Source organism: Hyperolius riggenbachi, chromosome 10 (assembly GCF_040937935.1).
Source record: "Hyperolius riggenbachi isolate aHypRig1 chromosome 10, aHypRig1.pri, whole genome shotgun sequence".
Lineage (NCBI taxonomy): Eukaryota > Metazoa > Chordata > Amphibia > Anura > Hyperoliidae > Hyperolius > Hyperolius riggenbachi.
In genome coordinates this window covers 201,713,040-201,731,998 of record NC_090655.1, presented here as the reverse complement: position 1 = coordinate 201,731,998, position 18,959 = coordinate 201,713,040, and the positions used below count along the sequence as shown (strand labels likewise).

Below are 18,959 nucleotides of genomic sequence, written 5' to 3'. Positions count from 1 at the left end.
ACCGTGGGATGTCCACTTACTGTCAGAGCACCCTGTGATGTCAGTTTACTGTCAGAGCAACCGGGATCTCAGTTTACTGCCAGAGCACCCTGGGATGCCAGTTTATTGTCAGAGCACCCTGAGATGTCTGGTTATTTTCAGAGCACCCTGGGATGTCATACCCTGCGATGTCATTTTTTTACCAGAGCACCCTGGGATGCGAAGAAGGAGTCTTGACTTGGCACTGTCTTGCAGTAAATATCAGCTCTTTTATTAAGGTATCTTGCAGGACACAGCAACAGACAGCACCAATGCAATGTTTTGAGCCTCCTCTCTTTCTCAAGCTTGCTAACCCACTAAACATCAGAACAGCAAATCAGTCTTATATAGTCCCCTTCAATGAACAGGGATTAATCGGAGTGCCTGGGTGTCCGAAGGCCAACCAACCACAACTGACTGTCAAAATGACATCACAGCTCACCAACCATCAGCCCAAAACAGACCTGATGGGGAACTGCAGACAACAAAAAGCACCAATCACCAAAGAGAAGGTGTGGCGTACAGGAAGAAAAAATTTTTGCATGAAATGTGTAAAAGAAATTCACGACCATGTGCATAAAACCCGAATTGTTTGTTATCTATCAGTTGTTTATTAAAGGGAAGGTTCAGGGAGGGTGGAGAAAAAATAAAAATCAATTTCCACTTACCTGGGGCTTCCTCCAGCCCGTGGCAGGCAGGAGGTGCCCTCGCCGCCGCTCCGCAGGCTCCCGGTGGTCTCCGGTGGCCGACCCGACCTGGCCAGGCCGGCTGCCAGGTCGGGCTCTTCTGCGCTCCAAGTCCTTGTACTTCTGCGTCCCACGCCGACGCTCTGACGTCATCGGACGTCCGCCGGGCTGTACTGCGCATGCGCAGTAGTTCTGCGCATGCGCAGTACAGCCCGGCGGACGTCCGATGACGTCAGAGCGCCGGCGTGGGACGCAGAAGTACAAGGACTTGGAGCGCAGAAGAGCCCGACCTGGCAGCCGGCCTGGCCAGGTCGGGTCGGCCACCGGAGACCACCGGGAGCCTGCGGAGCGGCGGCGAGGGCACCTCCTGCCTGCCACGGGCTGGAGGAAGCCCCAGGTAAGTGGAAATTGATTTTTATTTTTTCCCCACCCTCCCTGAACCTTCCCTTTAAGGATCTTGAGATATGACTGCCCGCCATAATTTGGTTGGTTGGCTGGCCTTCAGGTGCCCTGGTCCTTGTTCAATGAAGGCTGATTTGCTGATCTGATGTTTAGTGGCTTAGCAAGCTTTGCACTTTATTTGGTAGGGTGCTGCTTACAACTTTTGTCTTCTAAAGAACCGTCAGATATCAGTGTACTGCCAAAGCATCCTAGGATGTCAGTTTACTGCCAGAGCACCCTGAGATGTCAGACCCTAGGTTGTCAGTTTACTGCCAGAGCACTCTGGGATGTCAATTTACTGCCAGAGCACCCTGGGATGTCAGTTTACTGCCAGAGCACCCTGGGATGTCAGTTTACTGCCAGACCACAGAAATTTCACGCACATATGGACTGATGCAATTATTTTATTGCACACATTAGCCCAGAGCAAACAAAAAGCTTTCATCAGCGGGAGGGGGGGGGGGTGGAGAGATAGGACACTGTGCTTTAAAGAGTTTACAGAAGTCACAGATGCTAGCTTTCCACCTTCCCCTGGATAAATATTGGGCAGCTAGAAGGGGAGGGGGAACATGGTAGCTCCTACAGCTATTAGAAACCAGGAAACAAAAAGTGGTGCTTGGTTCCCTTTAAACAATACAAATTGCCTGGCTGTTCTATGATGCTCTGCAGGGAGGACCTAGATAGAAAAATGAAGCTACTTACCTGAAGTTATTCTCAGCAGTACAGGGGGAAGGTGATTACAAGGGATGATTGATGACATGCTAATCATTTTTCCTTGCATTAAAATTTCATGTAAATTATGTATGCAGCTTGGAAGTGAACCAATCCCTGTCAATTTTTATTGGTCCAACTTGAAACTGCATAACATTGACATGAAATGTTGGGAAGTCTGTAGAGAGCGGAGACAGAATGGGATACACTGGCTTTTCCAGCCGATTGCTACCAAATCTCTCTATGGGATGGGACCCACTAGCGCATTTTTGGCAGCGTTTTGTAATTGCTGGCGATTCCCAAAAATGCTTTGCCATTGAAAGTGAATGGAGGGGAACCCACTAGTGCGATTGAGATTAGGGGCAATTGCAGGACTTGTATCATTCTGAGCATGTTTGCACTGAATGCTAAGTATATATTGTAAGCACTGCAAAATCGCTTTTGCAAAGCGATTTTGCAGTGCTTTGTGGGGCTAATTACGATTAATTTTTTTTTATTATAGTAACCCGGTGTCCGGATTTACCTCCTTCCATCCGTAGCTCCGCCCCCTAAAGGAAGAAGTCACAGGCGCTACTTTGATTGGTCCTAGAGAAACACCTACAACCTTTAGGTGGCGGAGCAGGCGGGGCAACAGACAGAATTCAGACACCTGGTAAGTCTAATAAAGTTTTATTTAAAAAAAAACCATGTGACTTGCTAATCAGAAGCGCTATACTTTTTTACTGTACAGTGCTTCTAAGCATCTGGGAATCACGATCCCAATCGCACTAGGAATCGATGCGCACAGCGCTGCAGCAATTCTTAGTGGGTTCCAGGCCTAAAGCCTTGACGTCTCCATAGAGAAGCATTGCACACAAGAAGCTGCTCAGCTGGGCATGCTTGCCTGTACAGAAAATGCTTGTCACACTTATCACCTACAATGATCACAGCTGATGAAATGTATGTTTGTCTGCACAAGCTGTAGCCTCTGGGAATTGCAGCAGCACAAGCCACTGAGAGGTGCCTTTCTATATTGCAGGTGACGATTACCATGGACATCAATGTGAAGATGACGCTGGAGCAGTTCCAGAAGCAGAAGGCCGCTATACAGGACTTCCTGTACTCACTCCTTTCTCCAGGCCAATCACAAGGTGACTGTTCTACATGCATTGCGCACCTGATAGACTGAGTACATCTGCCTGATCTCTCTGTTATAGTAACACTGCCTATAGAAATACCGACTGCAGAGCCAGTGCTTGTCTAGAGACAAAACTGGACAGTTGCCCCAGAGCCGGATGATGGCCCCATCCATGCATGCTAATAGTGGTCGCCAAGCCCTGAATTACTCACAGCACAGCGCTACCTCCTGTGTTCCGTCTACATCCCCGAACACCGACGCCTGTTCTCTGTAACCCGGCGGCATGTTAGGTGAGTAGTTACATGCCTGTGGGATGGAAAGACACAGGAGGCATTGTGCTGGCCAGACAGGTGAGTGCGCTCCCTAACAAGTACCCTGCAGCAAACCGGGCCTAAGGGGAGACTAGGGGGCTGTCAATTGGCTCCTGGGCTCTATACTATCTGGGGAAGGGGGGGAGGGGACACAAAGGAGCCACCTAATGCTACATTTGGGGGGGGGGGTGTTTGTGGGTCAGGGTGGCTCTATGGTAATTTATAGGCTGCTTTGCCTCTGATCACCTTCGGCGAGTTATCACCACCACCACACCCCTCACAGTGGGCACTCACCGCAATTTTATGACCCTCTGCTAGATGGGTCTTCAGCGCTTATGGGGTCATCAGGCCGCCCCCTGCCACCCAGGAACCTGGTCCACTTAGTAGAACTTGTGCAGAATCATATACACTTCTAAAATATGAACAAAGCTCTCATAGCGTAACACTGTAAAAACACTTTTATTCTAAAAGAAATGCGCACTTACAAACATGAGGCTTGATGTTAGGCACAGAGTTTTAGTGGTCTCCACCCCAATCGTAGGCCGCCGGGTCGGCTTGCTGCGCTGACTTAGTCTGCCTCCCGTGGCTTCTCTACCTCGCCCCTCTTATGTTTGCAGGTTTGCTAAAATGGTCGCGTAGCTTCTTGGGTGGCAGGGGGCGGCCTGATGACCCCATAGGCGCTGAAGACCCATCTAGCAGAGGGTCATAAAATTGCGGTGAGTGCCCACTGTGAGGGGTGTGGTGGTGGTGATAACTCGCCGAAGGTGATCAGAGGCAAAGCAGCCTGCAACTTACGAAGAAGTGTTGGACTGTCTCTAAATTGGAATAACAGTGTTGGACTGTTTGCCTATAGGATTGTATCTGATACGGACAATAGAGACTTGCTTGCAGTGAACATTTGTGCGCAGCTATTGAGATTGTATTGTGATTTATTTATTTAACAGGGCAGCGCACCACTATTGTCACCCATATTATATATCAGCGCGGTTTTTATTGTAATACTATGGTAATTTTTGCCCAGGGACCCCAGCTCTGGCTGACTCAGTTGTAATACCAGTGAGGTAGGTGGTTTGGAATAGGGATGCTCATTTGGATTCCGCGGAAATGCAATTTCCGAAATTCCGATCGGAAATTGCATTTCCGCATCGGAATGCGGAAATCGGTAATGCAAGTGCCGTAGGCGAATTTCCGCCGGAAATCGCGGAAATTTCCGCTGGAAATCACGGAAATTCCACCCGAATTTAACATATCTAGGACTTAAGGGGGCTTTGCTATTAACCGCTAAAGTCGGCGGATTTTTACTGTAATGTAAAACGCAGAAAATCTGCATCTGCCTATTTTCTGCATTTTACATTACAGGAAAAATACACCGACTTTAGTGGTTAATAGCAAAGCCCCCGTAAGTCCTAGAAACACCAAATTTTCAGGGTTTATTCAACAGAATCTTCTGAACAAGATGCAAAAAAAAGTTTTCAAAAAGACCTTATAGTTTTTGAGAAAATGTACGTTAAAGTCGGGTGGAATTTCAGCGATTTCCGGCGGATATTCCGCACTGGAATGCGGAAATTGGTAGCGGAAAGCGGAATCGGTAATTGGCAATGGAGGAATGCGGATTTACCACGGAATCGGAAATTGGCATTCCGACCATCCCTAGTTTGGAAGTGGCGCACCTTGCCATTTGAAGTTGGGTGCATAACCCAGTACAATAAGCTAAAATCCAAGACTAGTTAGCACACCATTGGTAAATTGCAGAAGTAATGTTGATGCATGCATTGATGAATAAATACTTCTGCAATTTACCAATGGTGTACTAACCACTCTTGGACTTTTGATAGTTGTAATAACAAGTCTCCTGTTAGACTTTGGGTCCTTTCACACTGAATCCATTCCGTCACACCAGACATATTTGTACGGTATGTACACAATAAGGGTGGTGCAGTGAAGCATACTTTTATTGTACTAGATGATCGCATCACACTTTTCAGCACTGTATCTTGCACAGTGTGGAAGGATCCCAATTCCCCTGGAGCAAGTACACATAATGGGAAACATGAGGACACCTCATTAGCAGACTTGTTCCAGTTGAGGCTGGGAACACAATAGGCATTGCGTGAAAGGTTGCATTTTGCAGAATATGTATTTCTGCTTTTTATGTGTATTTGCATTTCGCACAAGCGGTTTTCTGGTGTAACGCATATAAATCACAAATGTATTTTGTATGTTTTTTTTCCTAAAGATGCATACACACGTCAGATAAAAGTCTTTGGAAAATGAAAGATCACAGACCAATTTTACCCCCTTTCATGTAGTATGAGAGCCATACCTACACAGTCTATTCTATGGAGCTGAACTTCCCATCAGATAAATATCTTTGCAAGATGCAGCACACAAAGATGCTGTACACATGCAACAGATCAGTATCTGCAAAAGACCAATCCCTGCAAAAGATCCATTCCTGCAAAATGCATTCATAGTCTATGACATCTGCAGATCCTCATACACACCTTGTTTAATGGACATTCATCTGCAGATCAGACAATTATCTGCCGATCTGAAGATCCAACCTGGTGGATCTGATCTACAGATAATTGTCTGTTAAACAAGGTGTGTATGAGGATCTGCAGATATCATAGACTATGAATGCATTTTGCAGGAATGGATCTTTTGCAGGAACAGATCTTTTGCAGATACTGATCTGTTGCGTGTGTACAGCATCTGTGTGTGCAGCATCTTGCAAAGATTTCTGTCTGATGGGGAGTTCAGCTCCATAGAATAGACTGTGTAGGTATGGCTCTCATACTACATGGAAGGGGGTACAATTGGTCTGTGATCTTTCATTTTTCAAAGACTTTTATCTGACGTGTGTACCCACCTTAAGTGTTTTATGCAAATCACTAGAAAGTGGAAATACATCAAACTTGTTTTTTTTTTTTAAATGTTTCTAAACGCTACTCCTCTGCATCACCATTGACATAATTAGGTGCGTTTTAGAAAAATATGCAGCAAATTCAGTGTTTTCTAAAACGCACATTGCAGAACCCGGACATATGCGTTTTTTCATGCGTCCCATTGACTTACAGTATACGCATTGATGCTAGCTTTTCTGCCTAGTGTGTTCCTACCTACAGCAATTTCGTAAACATTACATTTAAAATGCCCTGCATTTACCTTGTAAACACTGACAGTCCACACTTTTCAGGCATGAGAGGTGATTTATCTGTAGGTTATAAAGGGAGTTTGGTAAAGGCTCCAGATCCTGCAGGACACAGGTTTTCATGTTATCACACACTGTGACTGAGACCCCATTGCACACAGTGATCATGATGTTATCTCTGACATAACAGGAAAGGCGCGTACACACGTTGAATTTTTCCAAAATTGTGTGTACAATCTGTCATTCAGCTGATAAGACTGGTTTTGACGGACAAATCCAGTCTTATCAGCTGAACGACCGATTGTAAACACGCCCCATTTGACATCCAAACGTCAGGACGTTCAGACGTCCAAACGACCGGTCGTTTGGAAAAATCCGACGTATGTACCTGAACAAAAATAAAATCAGTGTATTTAATCATGATTTTAACCACTTTTGAATATCTCTTACAAAACTCAACTTTAGAGTAAACCTGTAAGAATATTTTTCAGCCAGGCTGCTTTCCTAGCGGCTTTACCTAGACCCGGTGTCTGTGGCAGTACTGAAATGCTGAGTGCCCCCATCTGTGCGCGCACTTCTAGGCAGAGGAAGAGTGGAAACACCCCAGTGATGTCAGCCTCTGAACCAATGCAATGGCCTCAGCACAGTCACTTGGGGGGATTGCTCTAAACACCCTTACACACCAAATGTGTTGTGTTGCAGCAGTAGGAATAAAAAAAGTTGCACCACAACAAAGTCCCAAAAAGTCTCACGTGGTACAACGCACAGCTGATCAGTTTTGGACAGCAATTTCCCCTCTATATATGCTCACTTGACCCTTAAAAATGTGCAAGCTTCACAAAAGGCGCTTGCGCACCATGATTAAAAGTCACATTCTTTTAGGTAAACTTTTGTTGCAATTTGTTAACATTAGTGCATCATGGCGCACATGGATGCATAACTCTGCATTGGGTTGTAAAGCACCATTTTGTTGCAATGCAGTAGATGTGGGCTGCAAACAGAAAAGGTTAAATTGCGTTAATGCATCAGTTTCAATACAATTTAATGCTACTTGACACATTCAATGTGTAAGGGCCCTAAACTGGAAAATTTCGTTATAAATTCCATCCCATGGGGTTTGATCAGATACTCCTCTCTTCTGTGCAGTGATCCCAGTACAGAGTGGAAGTTGGGCTATGATGAGCAGGATTCAGGGAGTACTGTTCTATGGAGTGGGACTGCTGCACTATGGGGAGGGGAAGAGGAAAGGTATGCACTGCTGCACACTATGGGAGGGGAAGAGGAAAAGCATGCACTGCTGCTCAACAGTGAGGGAAAGAGGAAAAGCATGCACTGCTGCTCTACGGTGAGGGGAAGAGGAAAAGCATGCACTGCTGCTCTACGGGGAGGGGAAGAGGAAAAGCATGCACTGCTGCTCTACGGTGAGGGGAAGAGGAAAAGCATGCACTGCTGCACTATGGGTAGCGGAAGAGGAAAAGAAATAGGAAAAGCATGCACTGCTGCTCTACGGGGAGGGGAAGAGGAAAAGCAAGCACTGCTGCACTATGGGTAGCGAAAGAGGAAAAGCATGCACTGCTGCTCTACGGGGAGGGGAAGAGGAAAAGCATGCACTGCTGCTCTACGGTGAGGGGAAGAGGAAAAGCAAGCACTGCTGCACTATGGGTAGCGAAAGAGGAAAAGCATGCACTGCTGCTCTACGGGGAGGGGAAGAGGAAAAGCATGCACTGCTGCACTATGGGTAGCGGAAGAGGAAAAGAAAGAGGAAAAGCATGCACTGCTGCTCTACGGGGAGGGGAAGAGGAAAAGCATGCACTGCTGCTCTACGGTGAGGGGAAGAGGAAAAGCATGCACTGCTGCACTATGGGTAGCGGAACAGGAAAAGCATGCACTGCCGCACACTATGGGAGGGGAAGAGGAAAAGCATGCACTGCTGCTCTACGGTGAGGGGAAGAGGAAAAGCATGCACTGCTGCTCTACGGGGAGGGGAAGAGGAAAAGCATGCACTGCTGCTCTACGGGGAGGGGAAGGGGAAAAGCATGCACTGCTGCTCTATGGGTAGCGGAACAGAAAAAGCATGCACTGCTGCTCTATGGGTAGCGGAACAGGAAAAGCATGCACTGCCGCACACTATGGGAGGGGAAGAGGAAAAGCATGCACTGCTGCTCTACGGGGAGGGGAAGAGGAAAAGCATGCACTGCTGCACTATGGGTAGCGGAAGAGGAAAAGCATGCACTGCTGCACACTATGGGAGGGGAAGAGGAAAAGCATGCGCTGCTGCTCTATGGGGAGGGGAAGAGGAAAAGCATGCACTGCTGCTCTACAGTGAGGGGAAGAGGAAAAGCATGCACTGCTGCACTATGGGGAGGGGAAGAGGAAAAGCATGCACTGCTGCTCTACGGGGAGGGAAAGAGGAGCATTGTGCTGTGTATACAGGTATTCCCCAGTTAAACAAGATAGGGACTGTAGGTTCATTCTTGACCTATCTCTCCACAAGTCAAAATACTGTGCCTCTCTGTCCCCTGCACCTGTAAAAACAATGGCGCCTGGAAAAAAAGGGTGCAGGGAATTGCCTTTAGTAGAAGATTGGTAAAATTACAGATATTCTACAGGTGGGTACACACATCAGATAAAAGTCTTTGGAAAATGAAAGATCACAGACCAATTTTACCCCCTTCCATGTAGTATATGAGCCATACCTTCACAGTCTTTTCTATGGAGCTGAACTCACCATCAGATAAAACTCTTTGCAAGATATTGTACACAAAGATGATGTACACATTCAAAAGATCAGTATCTGCAAAAGATCTGTTCCTGCAAAAGATCAGTTCCTGCAAAATGCTTTCATAGTCTATGCTATCAGCAGATCTCATACACACCTTGTTTAATGGACAATCATCTGCAGATCAGACCCACCAGGATGGATCTTCAGATAATTGTCTGATCTGCAGATGATTGTCCATTAAACAAGGTGTGTATGAGATCTGCTGAATTCATGCATTTTGTAGGAACTGATCTTTTGCAGATACTGATCTTTTGCGTGTGTACAGCATCCTTGTTTTCAGCATCTTGCAAAGATTTTTATCTGATGGGGAGTTCAGCTCAATAGAATAGACTGTGTAGACTGTGTAGAGTATGGCTCATATACTACATGTAAGGAGGTAAAATTGGTTTGTGATCTTTCATTTCCAAAGACTTTTTTCTGATGTGTGTACCCACCTTACTACTTAATTCCAATTGTAGCCAATTACAAGAGAGGCAGCAAGGGACATATGTGAAGTAAGAGAACAAGGATAGCCCTGGAGCACACACCACTATTAATTGTAGCACCAGGGAGTTAACCTTCCTACACCCAGATCCCACAGGGGTGTACAGTCAATTGCAAAGAATACAAAAGGTGGGCCTATGTGACAAGGGCCAGTGTACCAAAACATTGTGCTGTTTGTGGCTATGTTAGCACTAATAAATTGAGCTAGAATTGCAAAATCCACTTGGAGACCTAACTTTTGTATTCTTTGCAAGCGACATATGTGAAGTAATCAACTGAAAAGGATCACGAGCCACTGTTTTACTTATATCCTTTATGACGATGTGGCCATTCCCTCTTCTCCTTTCTAGATACACAAGAAGAGAGCGAACAGTCAGATGACCAGTGAAGCTCTGTGTCTGTTCATTCAGATGACCAGTGAAGCTTTGCGTCTGTCTATCTGGGATGTGCATCCACGACTTTCCTCTTTGGTTATAGTCCTGTCTAGGAGAACTCATGGAGAAAGCATGTGGTTTGATCAGTTGATAGATTTGCAGGGCTCTGATTTGCTGTGATCACATCCTGCTTTAGCACATGATCACGACAAGCAAATCAGAGACTATATCACCTGACCAAACTGATCACATGCTTCTCCATGAGCTCTCCTAGAAATGACCATCACTACTCCTGTCTTTTAAATCTCTTATAATATGAAATGATTCAATAAACTAGATGTTAACAAACTGCAGATCTGCGTGTTGTGGTATCTTAAAGCGGACGGGTACTCAGAACTTCTTCTCTGCTCTAAAAGATAAGCAACAGCATAATAACTTTTAAAGAAAAATCATTTCTGTGTTAGTTTACAGAACTCCTGCAATAACGCTGTAGTGTCTACTTCCTGCTTTCATAGAAGAAAACAAAGGGTGAGAGATCAAATTACACTTGTGATAACTTACAGATGAGGGGGAATAAGATGGGCTCTTCTCTCTAAAAACACACATGGTGCATTTCTCTGTTTTCCTTGTGACCTGTGCAAGCGTTCAGGCCCACTTTAAATCCAGGGGGAAAAGATAAAGAAAATAAAAAGCCCAGTCCAGATAAAACATATATAGATCCCAGGGACGAAAAACTTCAGCCCCCCCCCCCCCCCTTTCAAAGTACAATGGACAGGCCCCATTCTGCTTGTTTATTAGAAATGGTTGTTTAACATCTCTCAGCGGTAAAATCATACACGGCTCAGAATCCAGATCAAAATAAAACTAAACAAAATTATTAAAAACACAAATCTATTTATAAACATATAAATTGTCCAGTGAAAAGTGCTTTAACCACTTAAGACCAAAGGATTGTAGTTTTTTGGCATCTGAGCAACTTTCACCTCCCGTTCATTTGCCAATAACTTTATCACTACTCATCACAATTAATTAATCTATATCTTGTTTTTTCCGCCACCAATTAGGCTTTCTTCGGGTGATACATTTTGCTGAGAATTAATTTATTCTAAATCCATTTTAACAGTAATATTAAGAAAGAAATGGAAAACAAATATTTCTCAGCTTTTGGCCATTATAGTTTGAAATTAATACATGCTACCATAATTAAAACCCATGTATTTTAAAACCCAATTGTCCCGCTTATTACACCATTTAAATTATGTCCCTATCACAATGTATGGCGCCAATATTTTATTTGGAAATAAAGGTGCATTTTTTCAATTTGCGTCCATCATTATTTACAAGTAGAGATGGCCCGAACAGTTCGCCCGCGAACGGTTCTAGGCGAACTTTAGGTGGTTTGCCTTCGCCGGCGGAGGCGAACTTTTGCGGAAGTTCGATTCGCCCCCATAATGCTCCATTGAGCACAACTTTGACCCTCTACATCACAGTCAGCAGGCACATTGTCGTCAATCAGACTACACTCACTCCTGGAGCCCCACCCCCCTTATAAAAGGCAAGGTTCTCCTGTCATTTTACTCACTCGTCTGCCGACAGTAATTAGTTAAGGGACAGGTGCTGACAGACCCTGCCAGGGAGAGCTTAGTTAGGCTCTTGTAGGCTTGTTCCTAGCTGATTGTTATTCCTTATATTACTCCCTCACCCCGGAGGAAGGAGGGTCTTGTCTTCCAGGGAATTGTAAGATTTCAAAAGCCAGCTTACATACCTTGGCCGGGAATTAAACCCAGGTGTGAGTGCTTGATAGGTAGTTCTCTTCACCACTATAACACCACCAACACTACATGCAGAAGCCAGCCTAGCATGTACCATTATGATATATCCAAGAGAAAAATGAGCTTGCTTAAGGATTTGTAGTATGTCAAAAGCTAACTCACATTGGCCGGGAATAGAACCCAGGCCTACCGCTCTGTAGGTTGCTATCCTAACCATTATACCACCAACACAACACACTACAATGCTAAATGCTGAAGCCAGCCTAGCATGTACCACTGTGATATATCCAAGATAAAAATGAGCTTGCTTAGTGAAATGTAGGATATCAAAAGCCAGTTTACATACATTGGCTGGGAATCGAACCCAGGTCTAGTGCTCGGTAGGCTGTTATCCTAACCATTAAACCACCAACACAAAACACTGCAATGCTACATGCAGAAGCCAGCCTAGCATGTACCATTATGATATATCCAAGAGAAAAATGAGCTTGCTTAAGGATTTGTAGTATGTCAAAAGCCAACTCACATTGGCCAGGAATAGAAACCAGGCCAGAGATTTCTGACCTTAAAACACTGCTTTGTGTCAAATCCAGATTTTTTTCTGGGACTTTTGATGTGTATTTCACTCAATCATGTCTTCCTCCAGGTATTATAAACAAAAAAGGTTAAAAGCGCTGCATACAAAAATACAAATTTCCATAAAATTGCACTACTCAGTGCATAAGTCCACCACTTATATGGCCACACTTAAAGTTCATCAGATGTTGATATTGCTAGCCAATTGTGTAGCCACACATAAAGTTCATCTGAAGCTGTAATTGCTAGGGTTCACTCCCCCCTTCAGGTCCCCACTCACCGGATATAGCGGCCTATGTTGGCTGATGGTGTAATGGTTAAGGGCTCTGCCTCTGACACAGGAGACCAGGGTTCGAATCTCGGCTCTGCCTGTTCAGTAAGCCAGCACTAATTCAGTAGGAGACCTTTGGCAAGTCTCCCTTACACTGCTACTGCCAATAGAGCGCGCCCTAGTGGCTGCTGCTCTGCTCTGGCGCTTTGAGTCCGCAAGGAGAAAAGCGCAATATAAATGTTATTTGTCTTGTCTTTGTCTATGTGGGCCCATCACAGCATCTGAGGTATTGGCCACCTCACAGCCTCTCGATCCAATGTCCGTCTTCAGTGTGTGGGCTAGATGTCATCAGCTCCAGTGCAGCTCGGTGTCAGTATTAGTACCAAAAGGAAGCAAAGACGCTAACATAGCGTAAAAATATCCTCGTTTTATTGATAAAAATGTCATATATGACAATAAAATATGTGCATCTAGCACAAACATGCAAATGTGTACAATAAAAACAACAGTAAGCTTGGTAAGCCTTAAGCTGGGTCTGACAGAAAACTTGCGCTGGTGAATTCGCGCAAAAAAATCTGTTATCTGTGTCCCCAGTAATATTCTCGGTGGGCCTTAGGGTTTAGCAGGATGACTTACGTCACAAAAGTTGTCTATACCCGCAAAGGGTGTAATAGCCTCACCGCTAACAAGCTCCGCCAAAATCGATTAAAAGAACAGCGTGTACCGACGTTCCGCGTCCGGTGACGTCACACGCTCAGCCCGTAGCTCCGCCCAACGCGTTTCGTTGCTAAGGGGCTACGGAGCTGACGGCGCGACGTTACTTATAGCCGCCGGTCAGTCCCAGCTGCCAGCCAATCACAATAATGTACCTCATAACACATCATAACCCACCCCATGCGCATGATATACATGCATGTATTAACCATACACATTTATTTCAGCATTTCAATTTTTTCGGAATTCCGCATAGTTGTCATTGCGCCACCCAGTGGATAAACCACTGGGTGGCGCTGGGACTGACCGGCGGCTATAAGTAACGTCGCGCCGTCAGCTCCGTAGCCCCTGATGAGTTGCTTAGGGTCAACCTCTAGATGACCCTAACACTGATGACCCTTTTCCATGGGGATACCCCAGACCCCGGTTCCGAGTACATCAAGGGGAATTAGACATACAATCCCCCAGGACCCAGAACAAAAGGCAAGCAGAAGAGGATGCCAAGGGGGGAGAAGAGAAAAGGCTAAGAAATTAGTTGGCCAGGGGATTTTTAACCTAAGCGGAGAGACTTTAACTCGTCCACAATTGACTCTTATTGATAAGGGTCTTAAATTTGCGCCATCTTGTCAGATGAACAAATTTAAAACTTATGTGGATGTAAATAAATTCATACGAAAGCTGAATGTTGAAAAATATTTTTTGAAGAAGGAGGGTCCAACCACTAGAGTAAATCCCCCTGAACCTTACAGACATTCAAGTCTGCGAAATAGATCAATATTTAACCCGCAGGATCACGACACAGGAACCACAATAGATACATTTAAAACTATGGTATTAGATGATCTAGAAAAAATACCTTTAAAGGGAAAGGGAAATGATGTGAACAAATTGGTGAAGGAATTCTCGGCCCACCGAGAATACTACATACATAAACTTTAGCGCTAAAGGTACTTCTTTCCTCCACCAACACCCTTCAAAGTGCAGGCTTACCAGCTCTTAGTGAGACCCAGATTATAAGGTCTGAAGCGTATGTAAATATATATCACCACGATCACCATTTCTTGTCTTTATCTTTTATGCTTGTATGTCCAGCCTCCTTCCTTAGCTTTTAGACATTCCCAGCATATGCATGATAAATGAATAAAGATCTAAGTGTACTCCGTTTTAAAAGTACAAACATTTATTTCAATAAAATAGTGTTAACAGGATACTCACTCCTGGGCCCTTTTGAAAGGGACCCACAGCAGTAAACGCAATATGATCAATCAATACATGGGGTGCCGCTTTCCCATCCACCAATCCTCCGCTCGACCAGGTTTCGCGATAGCGTCATCAGGAGCTCGGAGAACCGAATGGTGAAAAAACCGGCATTTAAATACAAAAAGACGCGGCGCACCCGACGTACTTCAGTAATTACGGAGATACGTAACGTCATTTCCGCCGCGTCATCTTCCCTACTTCCGCCGCTTGGAGCGCACGGAGAGGTAAAGTATACATGCACGCATCTATTGCGTCATGTCCGCCGCATCATCATCCAAACTACCGCCGCTTGGACCGCACAGACAGGTAAATATAGATACACGCGTCCATTGCGGAATTACTCGCTCTGGAACGCGGAAGAAAACAGGAGAGGAACGCAAGGAAGGTACGTATAAATCCCTCCTGTTTCAAATAATTTCAATAAAGCGGATAATCAAATCCAATTTTGATGAACGGGTTGCGGACCCCAACGGGTTGGCTGAATATAAGCGATTGTCCAATGACCTACAGGGATATCTGAAAAAAACTGACAATGATTTAAAAATCAAAAAACAGAAAAAGTTCAGTAGAGATTTGAATGATTACAAATCAGGAGAGGTATTTAAATGGCAGAAAAAGGCAAGCCCCAATGAGGAACCCAAACCTAAGACAGAGGTACCAGATAAACAAAATGGGGATCCAGCTAAAGATCGTAATAAGAAAGAGGTCAGAGTAGATCCAAAAATAAGATGGGATAGAAACCATCAGAGATCTCAAAACTGGGCTAATAGTCCTGTGTATTATAGACCTCAGGGAGAATATGGGAGGCCTCGACCATTCTATTCCCCTTATGAGAGGGTAAGAGGAAGAAATTCTCAACCTTATCCTCCAAGAGATTTTGTCCCTAAAAAACAAGATTACAGGGATAATAGATTCAACATAACAAGAGGGAGGAATAGAAGACAGCAAAGGGGGTGGAGACCAAGGATTACACATAATCCCAATCTAGTCCCGATACAAAATAGATTTGATGTATTTAATGATTACACTGAATCTGAATCGAAGTATCCCCCACTCCCATTGAAACACACCCTTTTATAGACCCCAGGGTAGGACCAAGGGAAAAAAAGAAAAGAAAGCCAGGGGAAGACGGGGACTCAGAGGAGGAAGAAGACATCAACAACGTCTCAAAAAAATGAAAAGAGTAGAAGGGGAAGGGATTTACAATCTTAGTAGCACCACTCTCAGTTCAAACCAGATATCCCTGTTGGATCAAGGTCTAAAATTCGCACCTCAAAAAAATGTAGATAAATTTGGGACATTTATTGATATTCATAAATTCACCAGAAAATTGAGTTTAAAAAAATATTTTTCAGGTGGTACAGGCCCAGTGAATGGTCTGATGAATTCCAGTTTGGAGAGGGAGTTCAGGCACAGTGGCCTAAAAAATAAATCTGTATTTAACCCCCCACAGGCGGGCAATCACCAGATTGAAGCTTTTAAGAAGATGGTGATTAAAGACTTGAGAGAACTACAGGTTCCTAACATCCATACTGATCCCAAAATTAAGAAAGGGATCAAAGAGTTTAAGGAGAACAACAAAGTTGTTATAAAGGCAGCTGATAAGGGAGGGGGAATTGTCATATTAGATAAAGAAGATTACAATCAGGAATTGAATCGTCTATTGGAGGATAGAGTGACTTATGAGGAGTTGAGAGGGGACCCATGGATTAGATATAAAAAAGAACTAGAGACTCTGATTAAAGTAGGAAGGCAAGAGGGGATTCTTGATGATAAGGAAGCTAAGTATTTGGTTCCTACAGTGATAAGAACTCCGGGGATATATTATTTGCCTAAGGTTCATAAAGATGCCTGTAACCCGCCAGGAAGACCTATTGTTAGTGGGATAGGGTCCTTAACTTATAGGATAGGAGAATATGTAGACAAATTCTTACAACCCTTGGTTATTTCCACTGAATCTTATTTAAGAGATTCTAAGCATGTGATTAATATATTGAAAGATTTGAAGTTTGATGAACCACCATTTTTAATAACAGCAGATGTGGCTTCTTTGTACACGGTAATACCCCATGATGAAGGTCTTAAAGCAATTGAATATTATTTAATGAGGAAGGGCCAGTTAGATGTCTGGCAGATCCTATTTATAGTTAAATGTACCAAATTTGCACTTGAACATAATTATTTTTGGTTTGGTGGGGAGTTTTATCTGCAAAAAGTGGGAGTGGCCATGGGAGCCAAATTTGCTCCAAGCATGGCTAATCTATACATGTCCTTTTGGGAGGAAGATAAGATTTTTAGAAGAAGAAATGACTGTTTATTATTTTGGAAAAGATTTATTGATGATATCATTTTTATGTGGAAGGGAGATCTCTCTTCACTTCAGTCTTTTATTGAATGTCTTAATGGAGAGACCACCAATTTAAAATTCACATGTGAATACAGTCAGGAAGAGGTCCATTTTTTGGACCTAGTGATCAAAAATTCTTATGAGGTAATCAAAACTAGCACATACACAAAACCCACTGACAGAAATAGCTTTATTCCCATGAAAAGTTGTCATCACCCTAATTGGCTCTCTGCGATCCCCAAGGGTCAATTTTTGCGCCTAAGGAGGAATTGTGGAGAGTTAAGTGAGTATTACAAAGAGACAGACATTTTGAAAGAGAAATTTGAAAAAAAGGGCTATGAAACAGGGAAACTATTGGCCTTACAGCAAGAAATTGCCACTATAGAAAGAGACTCCATTTTAGAAGATAAAAAGAAAGTAGGAAAAGAACTAGTATGTCCCTTCATTACGGGTTTTAGCCAGCAATTTAAGAAAATTAAAAAGATTGTCACTCGCCATTGGCCATTATTGAAGGAGGACCCAGTTCTATGTGAGATTTTACCAGATCGTCCAGAGGTCATCTATAGAAAGGCCCCGGTCCTTAGGGATATTTTAACGTCTAGTGCAATTGATGAACCACAATTCCAGGGGTTGAGTTCCTTTGGGGAGGTGGGCTTTTATAAATGTAGAAAGTGTTTACCCTGTAGAACATGTAGTTTAACACCAAGGGTCCAGTTAAATTTTGGGGAAGAAAATTATAGTATAAAACAATTTATTACGTGTGAAACCAAGTATGTTGTATATTTGTTGACCTGCCTGCCCATGTGGGAAGCTTTATGTTGGGAGGACGAAAAGACCCCTTAAAGAAAGGATTGGGGAGCACATCACCAACATAAGAAATGTGGTACAAGAGCATTCGGTCTCCAACCATTTTAGGATTTATCACCAGCAAGACCCTGCAGGATTACTTTTCTGCGGGATTGAAAGAAATTTGGGTAATTGGAGGGGGTCACATAGGATTAGAAGTATATCTCAAGCAGAAACTAAATGGATCTTCAAATTGAACTGTATGGAACCTAATGGTTTGAATATCGAATTAGATTTAAATTGTTTTATTACTGATGATTAATATTAGGGTAGACATTTTAATTTTCAGGACTGTTTTAATGTATAGGAGTGGAGTGTTTATGGTGGTTGGATGATGTTGGGGTCCTCCTTTAGACTGCTGCCAGGCTGATGGCTGTCCAGCGGTCATTTAGGTTGGGGGTGGACTGGGGATGACCTGTAACATCACTGGCCAATTTTATATATATTTTTTTGCTGTGTGTCTTAACTTTTAATTTTCAGTTTATTTTGTTTGGTATGTGTTTTATTATTTTTTAATTATTATATGTTTTTAAGGGTAGTGGATGTATTTTGAAGTTTATCATAATGTTTTGTAATCATTTTATAATAGTAATGATAGATGGCAGAAGTAAAGAAATGTTAAGATATGTGGGGTCCGCAACCCGTTCATCAAAATTGGATTTGATTATCCGCTTTATTGAAATTATTTGAAACAGGAGGGATTTATACGTACCTTCCTTGCGTTCTTCTCCTGTTTTCTTCCGCGTTCCTGAGCGAGTAATTCCGCAATGGACGCGTGTATCTATATTTACCTGTCTGTGCGGTCCAAGCGGCGGTAGTTTGGATGATGATGCGGCGGACGTGACGCAATAGATGCGTGCATGTATACTTTACCTCTCCGTGCGCTCCAAGCGGCGGAAGTAGGGAAGATGACACGGTGGAAATGACGTTACGTATCTCCGTAATTACTGGAGGTACGTCGGGTGCGCCGCGTCTTTTTGTATTTAAATGCCGGTTTTTTCACCATTCGGTTCTCCGAGCTCCTGATGACGCTATCGCGAAACCTGGTCGAGCGGAGGATTGGTGGATGGGAAAGCGGCACCCCATGTATTGATTG

At 43.8% G+C, this 18,959-nt stretch overlaps 1 long non-coding RNA gene across 1 annotated transcript in view; it reads left to right on the top strand.

The window, feature by feature from the left end:
- LOC137534250 (uncharacterized) overlaps positions 1-10,364 on the top strand; it is a 40,191-nt gene extending 29,827 nt beyond the window's left edge. The window contains exons 2-3 of the long non-coding RNA XR_011024345.1: positions 2,875-2,986; positions 10,054-10,364. This is a non-coding gene — a long non-coding RNA (uncharacterized lncRNA). The remainder of the gene's footprint in view (positions 1-2,874; positions 2,987-10,053) is intronic.
- Positions 10,365-18,959: the final 8,595 nt, after the last annotated feature.